Here is a 14,588-nt window from a genome sequence, read left to right as displayed (position 1 = left end):
TAATTTCTCTCCTCGACGGCTCTCCTCTGGAGATTCCGATGAGGAGGGACCTTCTCTCTCAGGTGAGCGGGTCGATACTTCAACCCAGCCCAGATCTCTGGAGGTTGTGGGCTTGGCCTCTGAGGGGGCCCAGCTCATAGAATCTAGTCTCTCGACTGAGGTCGTGGAGACCATCCTCTACTCCAGAGCTCTGGCCACAAGGAAATTATTTGCCTTGAGGTGTAAAATGTTCACCTCTTGGTGTGGAGAACACCAGCTGGACCCAGTTAACTGCCCGGTGGGTGCAGTGCTGGAATTCCTTCAGGAGCGTTTCTCCACAGGGTTATCCCACTCCACACTGAAGGTGTATGTGGCGGCCTTATCTGCTTACCACGTCCCTTTGAGTGGTGCTTCTCTCGGGAGACACCCACTTGTAACCCGTTTCCTTCGTGGCAATCTGAGGCTGAGGCCAGCTGTTCGCACGAGGGTGCCGACCTGGGACCTGGCGGTTGTTCTAGAAGGTCTCTCTCTAGCACCGTTCGAGCCCATTGAAGAAGTTTCAGAGAAATTCCTCACTCTTAAAACTATCTTCCTTCTGGCTATATCTTCATTAAAAAGAATAGGAGATATCCAAGCTCTGTCGGTCTCTCCCTCGTGCTTGGAATTTGCACCAGGCATGGTGAAAGCTTTCCTCCTCCCTAGGCTGGGATACGTTCCCAAGGTACCAACCAATGTGGTCAGGCCTATTGTACTGCAGTGTTTCTGTCCTCCTCCATTTCCGACGTCGGACCAAGAGAAACTAAATCTGCTTTGCCCTGTTAGGGCCCTAGATGCGAACGTCCACAGAGCTGCCCTGTGGAGAAAGAGTGAACAGCTATTCGTTTGCTTTGGACCCCCTAAGAAGGGCTGTCCAGTATCCAATCCAATCCATCTTTATTTATAAAGCACTTTAAAAACAACACTGTTGACCAAAGTGCTGAACACAATCAAGAAATAAACAATAACATACAAAAGAAGCACAACAAAAGAAATAATAAAACAATAAAAAATATATACAACAATAATACAAAACTGAAAAGTCAACCCTCAAACTGAGTTAAAAGCCAAAGAAAATAAATAAGTTTTAAGACGGGATTTAAAAACAGAAAAAGACTCAGTCAATCTGATGTGCAAAGGCAGCTCATTCCAGAGTCTTGGAGCTGCCACAGCAAATGCACGGTCATTATATGTATCTAAGCAGATATAGTATCTAAGCAGAGGTTGAGCAAGTGGGTGGTCGAGGTCATCTCACTTGCCTATGAGTCTGCCGGTCAGCCTTCTCCTTTGGCTCTCCGGGCTCATTTAACCAGGAGTATGGCTGCCTCTAAGGCTATCCTGTCAGGAGTATCAATCCAGGATGTATGTGATGCGGCAGGCTGGTCCTCACCGCACACATTCGTGACTCCAGGGGCGCAGGTGCTTTCGTCCGAATGTGCGCTCTGACTTCACACGACGGACACTTGCTCGTATGGCGACGTTGGTATTAGCGTTCCCAAAGCGTTGTCACGCAGCTCGAGTTCCCTGATAGGGAACGTCTCTGGTTACGTATGTAACCCTAGTTCCCTGAAGGGAACGAGACGCTGCGTGTCTATGCCATACTCCCAGCATGCCCGTGAGCACTTGTTTCAGTCTTATCAGAAGCTGACGCGCTTGTGTTTTGGGGTGCTTATATAGTTTCCTGGTCGATGACGTCACCCGCCTATGACGTTCCGTCTCGCCATTGGACTGATTTCATACGTGCTTCATGGCGCACTCACGCAGGGGCGTTCCCAAAGCGTTGTCACGCAGCGTCTCGTTCCCTTCAGGGAACTAGGGTTACATACGTAACCAGAGACGTTTAACAATATTCTCCAATATATCTTCTTTTGTGTTCAGCAGAAAAAAGATATTCATACAGGTTTGGAACAACTTGATGGTGAGTAAATTACAGAATTTAGCTTTTTGGGTGAACTATCCCTTTAAATGGGACCGAATTCACTGCTTGTCAAGTAATTAAATGCTGTGAAATGACCAGGCATTCTGAGAAAGCTTGTCACAGGACAAACTGTAGTATCAGGCAGATGGTTTACATTGTTAGATTTAAGATCTTGAACTGATATATTTCCACTATTGTCCTTGCTTTCACAGGTAAAGCACACTCGAATTCTCACATCGACCTTTGTGAGTTGTCATGACAACATGAGCAGAAGACCTCTGCTTCCATGTCATTGCCTGCAGATCCCCTTGGAATGAAGCACAGCACCAAGGCCCACTGGGTTCTGCTATTACAATACAATTTATTCATCTGCGGACCTGAAAACCAAGGTTGTTTCTCTCTTTTGAATAGATTTTGGAGAATTGTGTTCTTGACATTAGTGCTCATCATTTTAAGAAAAAAGAAAAAAAAATTCCTTGTGCCACACTGTTTTAATAAAGGCCCTTTTTTAATTCAGTGAGCTTAAAGCAATATCCTTCAATGTTAAAATGCATATTGACATTTTTAAGAAAATGGCAAATGGGTCAGTGGCATGGCACTAATTTTTTCCCCCATCTATTAATTTATTTAAAAAATAAATAAAAAAACAAACATAAAGTGTCATTCATAGTGGCTTCAATATAGATCTTCTTTCAGTGTGATATAGCCAAATATTACAAGAATGAAGTTGAAACCCGAGTAGTTTATATAATATGTAACATGTATAAAGCACAGCTTCTCAGCTTATTCATATTTGGAAGTCATGTGGCCCAACAAACATTTAGAAACATGCAGATAAAACAAACAAACAAACACATAAATACATGGGCAATCTTATATGACATTGACCCAAAAACAAAAGTCAAACTGTTTATCTTGCTACTCTGAAAGATTTGTGGTTCTCTCCTCAAGTACATTTCCTCTGAAATGCAGAAAATAGCAATAACTTTGAAATGATTAAAAATACAAATGACTTATAAATGTCAATGTTTCTCTGTCAACACGGTTTTCTCGCCGAGCACCGCAATTATCTGTAACTGTGTAGTTAATTTAAAAATTTGAGAACTGAGAATGAATTGTGGTATGGTTTAAATGTCTGCTGTCAATTTTCATTTTCATAATTTGCTGTCGCTCCAGTCACAAAACCAGGAAAAGGTCATTTGAAATATATTGGAAGAAGATGAAAAGGCTCCGCTCGCATCACTTTTGATATCCTTTCTATTTGCACAACACAGCCGAAGATGCCGGTAGAAGTGTGGCGTCTTTGTCTATGGATTACGCTGAGCCCGAAGGTGACACGTAAAGGTGACATAAGGGGGAGAATCTTCATCCTGTGCGGATGGCCGTAGCACCCCGTTGGCTGAGATGAGTATCAGCTGAAAATCTCTATGGTCGAGGAAAGAGCGTGCTCAGAAGCAGCCGTCGCCTAACATTTATCATCCACCACATTCAGTCCGGAAGAAATATGCCTTTGGAGCTGCCATCTTTCATGGGAGTCACCGTGTGAAGCCACCATTTGTTTTGTGGACATAAAGTTCCTTTAATTCTGCTGAAAGAGTCACAGAGCTGGGAGGCCTGTGGATAAGTACTTCAGCCAGCAGGGTGATTTGCCATTGGCGAATGTCATAAACCACAAAGTTTACAAGCAACATATGCTGCAGAAACTAATCTCTGGTTCATCAGGTATTCAGGGGTTCATGCTTAAATTAAAACAAACATTGATCTCGTAAGAGGGGGGGTAACTCGTTCAACCAGATCTGGAATGCACAGGCGTGATAAATGGCTCTGAGACCAAATATTTGCTGTGGAGCTTCTTCATTTAGGTGCACATATCTTTCAGCAGCCTATAAGGGCATTTTAAAGAGTGCAATTAAAAAGACAGCTAATTTAAACCATTTGATAAATTTCTTGAACTATACTAACCAAACACACACTGAAAAACACGGTCAACATTTTTTGTAAACCTGGTATGAAAATAGAACATACATTTGTTTGTCCTTTAGACTTGAATCTTTTTTTCCCCTCCAGTATTTGGAGAAAGGTTATTCTCTTGTATCAGAGCACTTAAGGCATGTGTGGACATGTTAGGACACGAGCCAGAGATACAATGAGAGGCTTGGCTGCCTCTACATGGCCTGCTGGAATATTGACAAGTCTGAGATAGATTGGTATAATGGTGAAATGATTGATTGGCACCTTGTGGAGGGAAACATGTGCATGTGTTGGAAAGAGAGAGAGAGGGGAGAAAGACATAGAAAGTGAGATATAAAACTGAACCTGAAGATGAAATTTCTGCACCATTAGAGTTACCAAACTGAACTGAAAACATGATGACTGTTTTCATTCTGGTTTGCCAAACAGTCCCCTTCATTCATTGTTCAGTCAACAGATAGTCCCACCCGCCACCCACCAATGGTGAATATACTCAACTATGTCACTGTAAAGTCTGACGTATACAGTCATTGAGTGTAAAAGGCCATAATACAGCAGGCCCTCTTTAATAAAGTCTAGTTTTTTGGGGGGTCTTCTAGAATAGGTTTTCATGCTTGAATGTTCATCTTTTTCCCATAATTTTACTTTGTTGCAGCACCTCTCTTCCAGTCTGTTAGTAACTCTGTTTATCTCCTTTCTCTATGAAGCCCCTCCTTCCGAAAAGTGCAATGTGCTTTGTTTGGTTGGCTGGATCAGTGTGTTGTGATCGGTCAACCGTTTTGAGCGAAATGTCAGGCCCTTTACCTTGTTATCCGGGGTTGAATAAAGAGCATCTCTTGATTCAAAATAAAGGGAGCAAGGGCTGGTTGAGTTGCGTTAGTGGTGTGTTGTCACCATGTTCAAGAGTCTTGAACATGGTGACAACACACCACTAACGCAACTCAACCAGCCCTTGCTCCCTTTATTTTGAGTATTCCTTGTGTAGTGTTACAAGTTTATTAAAATGTTTAATTTAGGTTCCAATACAATAGTATTTTAACTGAGAAAGTTCTGCACACTGTTTTCCATTTTGAGGCATATGATGATTAAGAAGATTAAGTCAACCAATTCAGGTGTCTGACATTAGCTTTTGTTCGTATGCACTTCCTGGCCATTAAGCTCAAGCTACAGCTGTGTCTTTGTCTCTTTGATAATGTGAAGGTATGGGTGATACAATATGGATGATTGGATTACCATCTATACATGACACTGTTATGCTGATTGGATTAGGACTGGTAACGGGCTGACTTCTGTACTTCATTTACATGCTTTGTTCAGATTGTCTCCACCCATGTAAATCCCTCCCCTTTGAATGGATATAACACTGTGCTGAGCTATTGAGTTCAGACTTGGGAATACTACAGCGATGAAACAGCAATAAAGAACTCTGCTTAAAAGATACCCCCGAGTCTCCTGGTCTTTGCTTCTGAGTTGCCTACTTTAGAAGAAAAAGTTCACAACACTTGGCAGGAATTATATAAATGAGAAATATTGTGATGCGTACGTTTCCGGAAGAAAATACAATTAAGAATACAATTGAGGCGTTTCAGGGAGTTCAGAAACAATGCTTACTGATATAAAGAGTAACTCCCTTTGGAGTAGCAACATTAAACCCTAAAGAAAGTAGCATAATGCATAGCATGTCCCCTTTAAACATGAAAATTAATCTGCAATAGGACTGGTTAAATGTAACTGAAATTATTGTTTAGCCATTTTCTGTCATAACTGCCAGGGAAGCAAAAAAATAAGTAGCAGATATCTGATGAGAGAGATATATGTATAGAACAGGATGAAGGCTGCATCTTTGATTTGTAGTTTATTTTTATATTGCTCTATGGCAAATGTTGAAGCTTCCCGTCAAATTTAAATCACAATCACACAAATTTATTTATGCATAAAAAAGCGAAATGTTCTTTACTATCCTGCATAGGCACTGTGTAGTACTTTAATGAATTATCAGTTTGACCGCACTGTGACCTGAGGTACTTCAAACATTTTCTGGTTATTTGATTGCTTTAGATTGGATGGGGAGCAGGATAGTCCTCAAAATACAACCCCCAACATTAGCATTCAATAATCGTATTCATGCCACTGACAAAATGGTGAACAAAACGAAATTTCAATCACTGTGGTTGTCAGATTACCTGTAAAGGTCAGGGGTGGCAGTGACCCCATAGAACTGATTCATATAATGCATGTAAAAAGACTTGGTAAGAGTATGAGGGAAAAGCTCTGATATACCTTCAAAAAAGAAAAGAAATCTTTATCTTTGAAGCAGATCATAAATTTTTGTTCTTTATGTGAAGTGTATCGGCAGGCTCAAAAGTTAATAGTAAATCTAAAGCAAGACTACCAAGCCATTTGATACAAATAGATATAAATATACTCAGCAAACCAAAAGGAAACATTTACTGGAACAGAGGTAAGTTTCCAAAAGTTGACAGAGTTTATATCTTACTCCTCTTGGGACCTCGTTCTCTTGAAGGGAATGTTTTACAGGTATTACAACCAAGCATGCATCTCCTGGGATTCCTGCACAGGCAAATATCACTTTGCCTCATCCACATTTTTTCAATGCATAAAGAGATGGAAATATGCACAATGCCCTGATTTCCAAATGCACTAGTGAGTGGTCGTACGTTACAAACTGAGAACAGAATGTTTGAAATAAGTAGGCCTCAAACAAAACAAGTGGTGTTGTCTGAACTAAACTGCTGTTCTTAAGAAAATACAGCAACAAAAATTATAGCAATTAAAAAAGCCTCGACATGTCTGTCTTCGTTGGGAATGTTTTGGTTTTATAGAAAATTCAATATGTCAAACTTATATTCAACAGACACTCATAATGGCTAGCTATGTTTGGACCTCCCTTGACCTTAAGTTAAATGGACTTCTGTGTACGCTCTGAAGACACAGCTTCTGTGTTTTCCAGATTTTCATTAGAAAAAAATAAGGCAGAACTACTATTATTCTAACCCTTGAGGAAATAACTCATGCACTCAAGTGTGGCTGTCAGAACAAATATGACACCTTGTTTCTTTTGCAACATCTCTATATAAAAATGTGTTCAGAAAAAAGATTATCCTTTTAAAATTTATATTTATTCTTTTAAATTTTCTTGAAGTCTTTAAAACTGTTAATATTGTATAGCTAGAATTATGATGATCATTTTTACACACATATGTATATTTTAGTTTTCAATATTATTTACGGTGTGAATTTTGTAGGCGGGGCTGGAGAGGGCTGTGGCAGCCCCCCTACGGTCTTCCAGAGCCAGGCCCGGTGAACGAGGTCACCTTCGGCGGTGGGCAGACTGAGGAATCTGAGCGGACGGCGGGGCCGTCGGGCAGAATAACCTCAATCTGCTCACGGGCGGTTGAGAACTGTTGGGCAGAAGCACTCAACCACGCCGCCTTAGAGGCCGACCTGGGAGATGGGGGTGTCGAGCAGACGGGTCCGCCCGACATAGTGCACATCAGACCGGTCAGCCCCAGAATGGTGAACATCACCTGACTCCGAGAGCGTACGGCCACTTTCGTCGCTTGGAGAGCAAGGTCAGTGGCGGCGCGCAGCTCTCTGAAGAGACTCGGGTCAGTCCCGCCCTCCTGCATGTCCATGAGCATCTGGGTCAGGTAGACCAGCAGAACAGTCATGGGATGCAGTGAGGCGGCTGCCTGGCCTGTGGCACTATAGGATTTCGCCACAGATTAGTGTAGACGAAAAGAACTACAGGCTTTGGACGGGTGCTTAGGATTGCGCCGGGAAGCACTCTGAGGACACAGTAGCATGGCAACAGAGCGTTCAACCGGGGGGACCCCAGTGTACCCATGGGCAGCGGTCCCTGAGGGGAGGAAAGGCGGATGAGACCAATGAGCAGACCCGTGATCTCATCATGCACGTCCGGGAGGAAAGATATTGGGATTTGCCGTGGACGCGGGTCGGCGGCCTCACCCAAAAACCAATCGTCCCGGGAAAGTATGGCCGTCATCTCCGGATCAGACTCAGGCACAGCCGTATGCACACCAGAGGGTGGCAGCTGTGACGAGTTGTCATTTCCAGAAGAACCAAGCCCACCTAGTGATGCTGCTACAGACACAGCATCATCCTCTGTAGCTTCAAATGAAAACACACGGGCCACCCGAGGGTAGACTCGTGGAATCATCAGTTCGCTAGTGGGCACCGTCATTAAAGAGGGGGGCTGGGGTCGCGGACACAGAGTCGGCGCCTTGTTCCAGACCAACACCCTCAGGTCACCCTGGCCACCACCCGAAGATCGGGGGGTGGATGAGGGGACTCTCACTCTTGCGAGTTCACCGAGTCTCGACCTATATATGACGCGATGATCACGTTCCCAGAGAGAACATGAGTCATCCACGAGCGCTGTTCAAGCATGATCAAAGCCCAAACACACTAGACAGTGCTCGTGCCCATCAGAGTCCGATACCAGTCCGCTGCAACCAGAAATGCACGGGCGAGCCGTCTTTAAAAAGACGTGCCACGTGTAAGCTCTTTTAGTGAGAGAAAACTCAAGTGTTGAAGCACCCGGGGAGAAACGCACCGACTGGCAGACCACTGCAACAGATCAGCAGGAAGCACGCTCTCGCCGTAGATCGCTGTCACACCAACACTCGAGGTACTCGTTTGTGAAGGTGACAATTCAGAGATGGCTTGTGGAGAGAAGAATACACTTGGATCCGAAGCGAAAACATATCTGCATGTTGCCGGCTTCCTCCTTTTATACCCACGAGGTGGGGCGGAGTTACGCCATGCAAATTCCGCAGACCCATGGCATTTCTTTGCCATTGGCTCGTTTTGTAATACTCGAAGTTGATAAGCTTTCTAAGCGAAACCCCATTCGTCGTCATCCTGTATCAGTCAATACTGTATAGCTAGAATTATGATGATCTTTTTTACACACATATGTATATTTTAGTTTTCAATATTATTTACACTGTGAATTTTGTAGCCAAGACTCCTATTAATTAGTACTCTACACTGCTTCTCCTAGCAGTTTATATCTTCTGTGTCTGCAGCAAATGAGTGACCTGTGAATTTGTGTGTTTGCAGTCACCTCCTGGATCACAGTGTAGCCAGATATGTGTTGTAACTGTGTCTGCTGGCTGTCCTCCTCATCAGCTTCACCTTCCCCTGAAAAACTGCCCTTACATATGCTAATTATGCACATAAAAAGACTGCACTGAAAACGAACTAGTCTGAAAACGAGTTGCAACGTCCAACTCCTCTAACACTTGCACCTGCTGATGTGTAAAATTCAATTCTACTTTATCCACATATTCAACATTTTAAAGGAATTTGTCAGTAATTGTGTGACTTTTTCTTTTCTTCTTCTAGATGTAGTTAACTCAAATTATGAACCGTGACCCCAAAACCGAGAAACATACCGAACCATGATGATTAGGTGTACCCCTAAAGGTTACACCCCTAAAAATGTTTTATATATATATATATATATATATATATATACACACACACACATTTATTTTAATAAATCTTACTGACCCAACATACTGACCCAACATTTTGAACACCACTTTGCTATGATTCAATGTGTGTACTGTATACTGTATCTTTGTTTTCGAAACCTTTTTTAAGTTTTTAAAAATCTGTTAATTATTTTATTTTATTTGCTGTATATGATAAATGCACTGATTTTAAAATTGATCAATGAAATGTTGAAATGGTTTTTATATGAGTGGCAGTGACAGCGATCAGCGACTGAGGATGATGTTTCTTTTAATCTCAAGTTTGTCTGTTTAATTGATTCTGATTGACATGTTTGCTTTAAATTGGCAGTTGCCTTTTTAGACTAGTAATGTTGGTAATGAAGAATCGTAGCAGCATCATTCAGCATTGGCAAGACATGTATTACTTTATTCTAACCTGAATTTTGGGATTCTCATTACACAAAAAGAAAAATTAAATGAGACAAGCTGTCAGATATTTTATTTGACTGCCAACCCTTCCCTGTGGTCCTAATCTCATACAGCCCTCTACCAATTACTCCACATCGAGGAAAATTTCAAATGTTGAAAATGATGGTGGCGTCTTAGACTTTGGAGGTCTAGGACTGACTGAACTGTTCTACATTTAATTTTCGCTGCCTATATTCATCAACGTGTTTATTCATCAGAGTTCATTGGCCCCCTGTTTTTACATGTCATACTGTTTTGTTCAGCTATAGATTCATTGACCTGAAGAGGGTATTTTAGATATGTAAATACATATGCCATTTGTTTACACAAATCAAGGCACTGTAGGAAGAACAATCATCATGTGCAAAGGAAAAATATTCAATACCTTCTCTCTGCTTAAAAGCTCATCCAGACGTCTAATTCGTCTTTGAAACAACAGAACTCTCTCAAATACTGTTGCTCGTTCCAGTTGGATAATTGATAGATTTTGGCTTCCTTTACTAGGTATAAAAAGTCAACATCCACAAGCTGACAGAACAGTTCTGAGGAGAGAAAATCTATATAAATTTTTTTGCCACAAGGGGTTGCTTATTCAAAACAAAGGAGTAGCTTGATGACGCCATGATTTCGGCTTGAGAGCAGTGGAGCTTTTATTATGCCGCAGACAACCTCTTCTGCTTCGTCCGGTCATATGTGTGAGGTAACAGTTTAGATACATTTGAGTGTGTTGAAAGTTATAATCCTACTCTGTGAGTTTGCTACTATGCGGCTACTATGAGACACTTGTTAAAAACTGCAGTAAGCTACATCGATATTAGGTGGTAAAACATGGTACTCGTGGTAAATCAAGAAAACGAGAGTTAAACAATAAGACTAAATGTGCTATATAACAATGATTCGTTTTCTATCGATGAATGTATCCAGTTACTCAACAGTATCCAGTTGCTCACCTGTCTAATAAAACTCATAATATATTAAAGCGTCTTTGGTGTTTCCATGGTTTCTACAGAATAAAACCGGAAATCGAGGGTAACGCGGCTATGATGTCATTGATCATTGTCATTGATGTCACACGTTTTTTAGGCCAAAACATTTTTTGTCACATACAGCAAACTCTCCTCACTATCCGTTAGCTGCCTGTCCCCTGAACACACTGTAAAAAAACGCGGTCTCTGCAGACACCCCAGGCTCCAAAAACAGCAACAAAAACAAACTGGGCTAACCCGCACCACGAAACATTACAAACTGTTCCAGCCAATAAACGACAAGAAGGGTTTGGGGGGTTAGTGCGCAGATGAGGAGGAGGGAGGGTTTAGCTCGCCTATGTTTTGTTTGACAATACTTTAAACGTCAACAAGAAGGGTGGTCACCCAACATCGCTTAGAGCACCTTTAAAGGAAAGCTGGGAACAGCCGTGCTACGTGCTCTCAATGCTAGTTGGCTATGATTGTTTTGATTTTGTAATCATCTAAATCTTGTACAGTTCAGTTTCAGTTCAGTTTTGACACCTTTCTCATTGTTTCACTCCAAACTATTCCATGGTGCCAAAACCTAGGAATTTGGACTCTGTTAACAGACTTTCACAAGAAGAGTGGAGCTAGCTAGTGGCTATGTGGAAATGGCTGAACGCTACAAGTGAATAAGACGGAACAGTCAGTTAAATTGCCAAAGTTGATAACTGACAAATTTGATGGAGAAACAAGTACTTGGGAAGAATTTTAGAATCAATATGAGACTGTCATTTACTTAAATGAAGCACTCTGTACGAGGGAAAAGTTTACCTACTTGAAATCCTACTTAACTGGGCTGAAGCTAAGGCGGTAACAGGGCTTACATTGAGTGATAGTAAATATGATGCTACAATTACATTGCTTAATGATAGATTTGCTAGGAAGGACCTTGTAGTAAATGACCATATGTCCAAACTGCTAAACCTGACACCTGTGAAGAAATCGTATGGCATTGCTGCATTAAGACAGCTGTACTGTAATGTGAGATACAGATTCGCAGTTTAGAGTCTGCGAGCATTCACTGCGACACTTATGGTAGCCTTCTTTGGCAGCATCTCACAAGACCCAATAGAGTACAACGTGATGCTGTTCAGAAACCATTCAATAAGACAGTGCCAGACAATGAATCAAGACCCAAGAGACTGCTCCATCAGCTGCTGCATTGCACTCAGCTTGCTAGCCGTTTCCACAGAACTGTGTATTCTATGATGGCGCAACCCATTAGGCATTGTCCCGATTATTCAGTAGCTGCACGTAAGGACATATGAAAAAAAATTGGGCAGGTGTTGTGTGTGTCTTAGCACAAGACACAGCAACATTCTGTAGATCTAAGGGTGTTACATTTCCAATCTACAGTCATCGCCATCATCAGTCTGTGAAGTAAAGCCAGAAATTTCTAGCCTGAACATGGACACTGTTGTTTTATCTGTATCGAGCACAGTAAATATCAAATCAAAGGAACCAAACACAGTGTTGCTGCAGATAGTGAAAGCATGGACTGACGTTACACGGGAGAGGAGGATGGGACGGAAGGGCTGTATATCACCAAGAATCTGGCGATACGTTAAGTATCACGATACGGAGGTTAAACTACAATATATTGCAATATATTGCAAATCTGTAAGAAAGGCAATATATTGCAACATTTCTTGTTTTTTCTTGAAGAAGATCTAATTAAAAAATATTGTAAAGAACACACCACCATATGCATAAAACCTGAGCAAAAAAAACAACAACAACTAATATTTAACCAAAACAATGGGATCTGCATAAAGACTCTTAAGACCAGGGAAAACCAGCTCAACATGTGGATAGACTCAATGATAGTCTTGAATTGGATCCACAATTCAATGGAAGTGGAAGCCATTTGGTTTAGTGAGGCTTTGAATCTCAGTTACTCAGTTTGTCCCAGAGTCATGGTCACACTGAGATGGAAAGCACAATCCAGCGGATCTGCCTACAAGAGGACAATCTGTTGATAGTTTGATTGATAGTCAATTGTGGTGCAATGGACCTGATTTTCTCCTGTCAATGAATCCAGTGGTCTCAGCTGATGCAGAGCTTCCAGTGGAAGAGGTAAATGCAGAGCTGGAGTGTAGTTCAGGAGCACAGACAAAAGGGAGACGCTGCTTGATCTATGCAAATACAGTAAACTCAGTACTCAGAACAGCTATAGGTACAGAGATCCCTCACCAACACACACTTGAGGGTAAAGAAGCATGGAGAGCTTGCCGCTGAGTTAAAGAGTTAAAGGGCCCCTATTATGATATTTTAATGTCTCCTAATTTTGTTTTGGAGGTCTCCACCAACAGGTTTACTTTCATCAAAGGTAAAAAAACTGTTTCATTTTCTCATAATATACAATGCACATCACAACATTTTTCAATGATTCTCAAACGACTTAATGGATCGATCACTCTCTCTAAATCCCTCTTTTCCACAAGCTACTCTGCTCTGATTGGCGAGATGGCACAGTCTGTTGTGATTGGTTTACCACGTGCAGCGCCTGTCAGAAACAAAAACGTCTATTACCATAATAACTTCAGCTCAGTCCTGAGGCTTCCAACAGCTCAGCGATTGTAAACACTGTAAACTAAAGACAGTAATGATGACGTCGATTTTACCATATCAATCCGAGTGTGAGAATCGCGAGTCCGAAGATGAAACATTAGAATAACTAGTTATTAAACCCATTCCTCCATAGCAAGGACGACTTGAGCGGGAACTTTATCAGTGATACACTACTCATTTTGAGGTTCTTTGTGAGATGTTGCAACTGTAATTCCTCACCATCAGCATCAGCATTAACAAGAGACTGTCTATCAACAAACCGATGAGTATATTTCTAATTTATTGTGGTGCACATGCAGGTACTGTATCAATAACAGCGCATAACTTACATTAGCCGAGGACTAATGTGAATGACTGATGTAACATAAACGTTTGTAAGAATAAATCTTGCTCCATCTTTTATCTTTACTCAAAGTTGTAAGAATGTCAGACAATCTGCATTAATAGTTTAAGGTAATAGTGGCCCACAGCTACTTAGCAGAAGTATTTAAATAAGACAGTAATAACGTGAGTTAGCCGGAGACCTACACAATATAAAACAAAAAATAAAACTACCTATTTTGAACACCTGGTAGAAATACATCAATAATTATTCATACTTACAGGTTGGGATTTTGAGGAGCAAGCTCAGAATAAACTGGGGAGTGACCCATCTTTCAATAGCAATCATTTTGTGAATCCTGTGTTAAACTCAGAGATTTGAGAAGCAGTCGTCTGTTAAATGAAATTTGAGGGCTGGTCATGTTGTTCGCATGGGGACAACGTTCAACATAGGCGGGCGTTAGGCAAATGTCTTTTCTAGTTATACAGAACCGTAGGATTCGAAACACAAACAACTCGTAAAGGCGTTTGAGAGTCAAATTTTTCTTTTGGGAGACAACAACTTTATTTATCGTGCAGTATCAACTTTACAACTTTTCAAAACGTTAACATTCACAAACAGCTATATTACACACATTCAAAAAACCATAATAGATGCATTGGCTTTAATGGCAGGCAAAGTGTATTGGGTTAAAATTACTCAAGGAGACATTTGAGAGAGAGATTAATTCACTCAGGGAAGGACAAAATGTACATAAAGATTCAAAGATCAAAGAACTTAAACCATTCCTTGAGGATCAAGACCTGATT

General features: G+C 41.4%; 1 long non-coding RNA gene across 2 annotated transcripts in view; it reads left to right on the top strand.

Annotated features, from left to right (window-relative positions):
• The window catches only part of LOC143706534 (uncharacterized), a 124,618-nt gene extending 115,328 nt beyond the window's left edge, over positions 1–9,290 (top strand). The window contains exons 2-3 of one of the 2 annotated variants that reach the window (XR_013192989.1): positions 2,146–2,322; positions 9,011–9,290. This is a non-coding gene — a long non-coding RNA (uncharacterized LOC143706534). Of the gene's footprint in view, positions 1–2,145; positions 2,323–3,207; positions 3,685–9,010 lie in introns of those variants that run through there. The other variant, XR_013192988.1, reaches the window with a different exon arrangement.
• The last annotated feature ends 5,298 nt before the right edge of the window (positions 9,291–14,588 follow it).

The sequence above is a fragment of the Siphateles boraxobius genome, unplaced genomic scaffold (assembly GCF_051911475.1).
Source record: "Siphateles boraxobius isolate OS27281-9 unplaced genomic scaffold, OSU_SipBor_1 41, whole genome shotgun sequence".
NCBI classification, from domain to species: Eukaryota; Metazoa; Chordata; class Actinopteri; order Cypriniformes; family Leuciscidae; genus Siphateles; species Siphateles boraxobius.
This window is presented reverse-complemented; position numbering and strand designations above follow the sequence as displayed.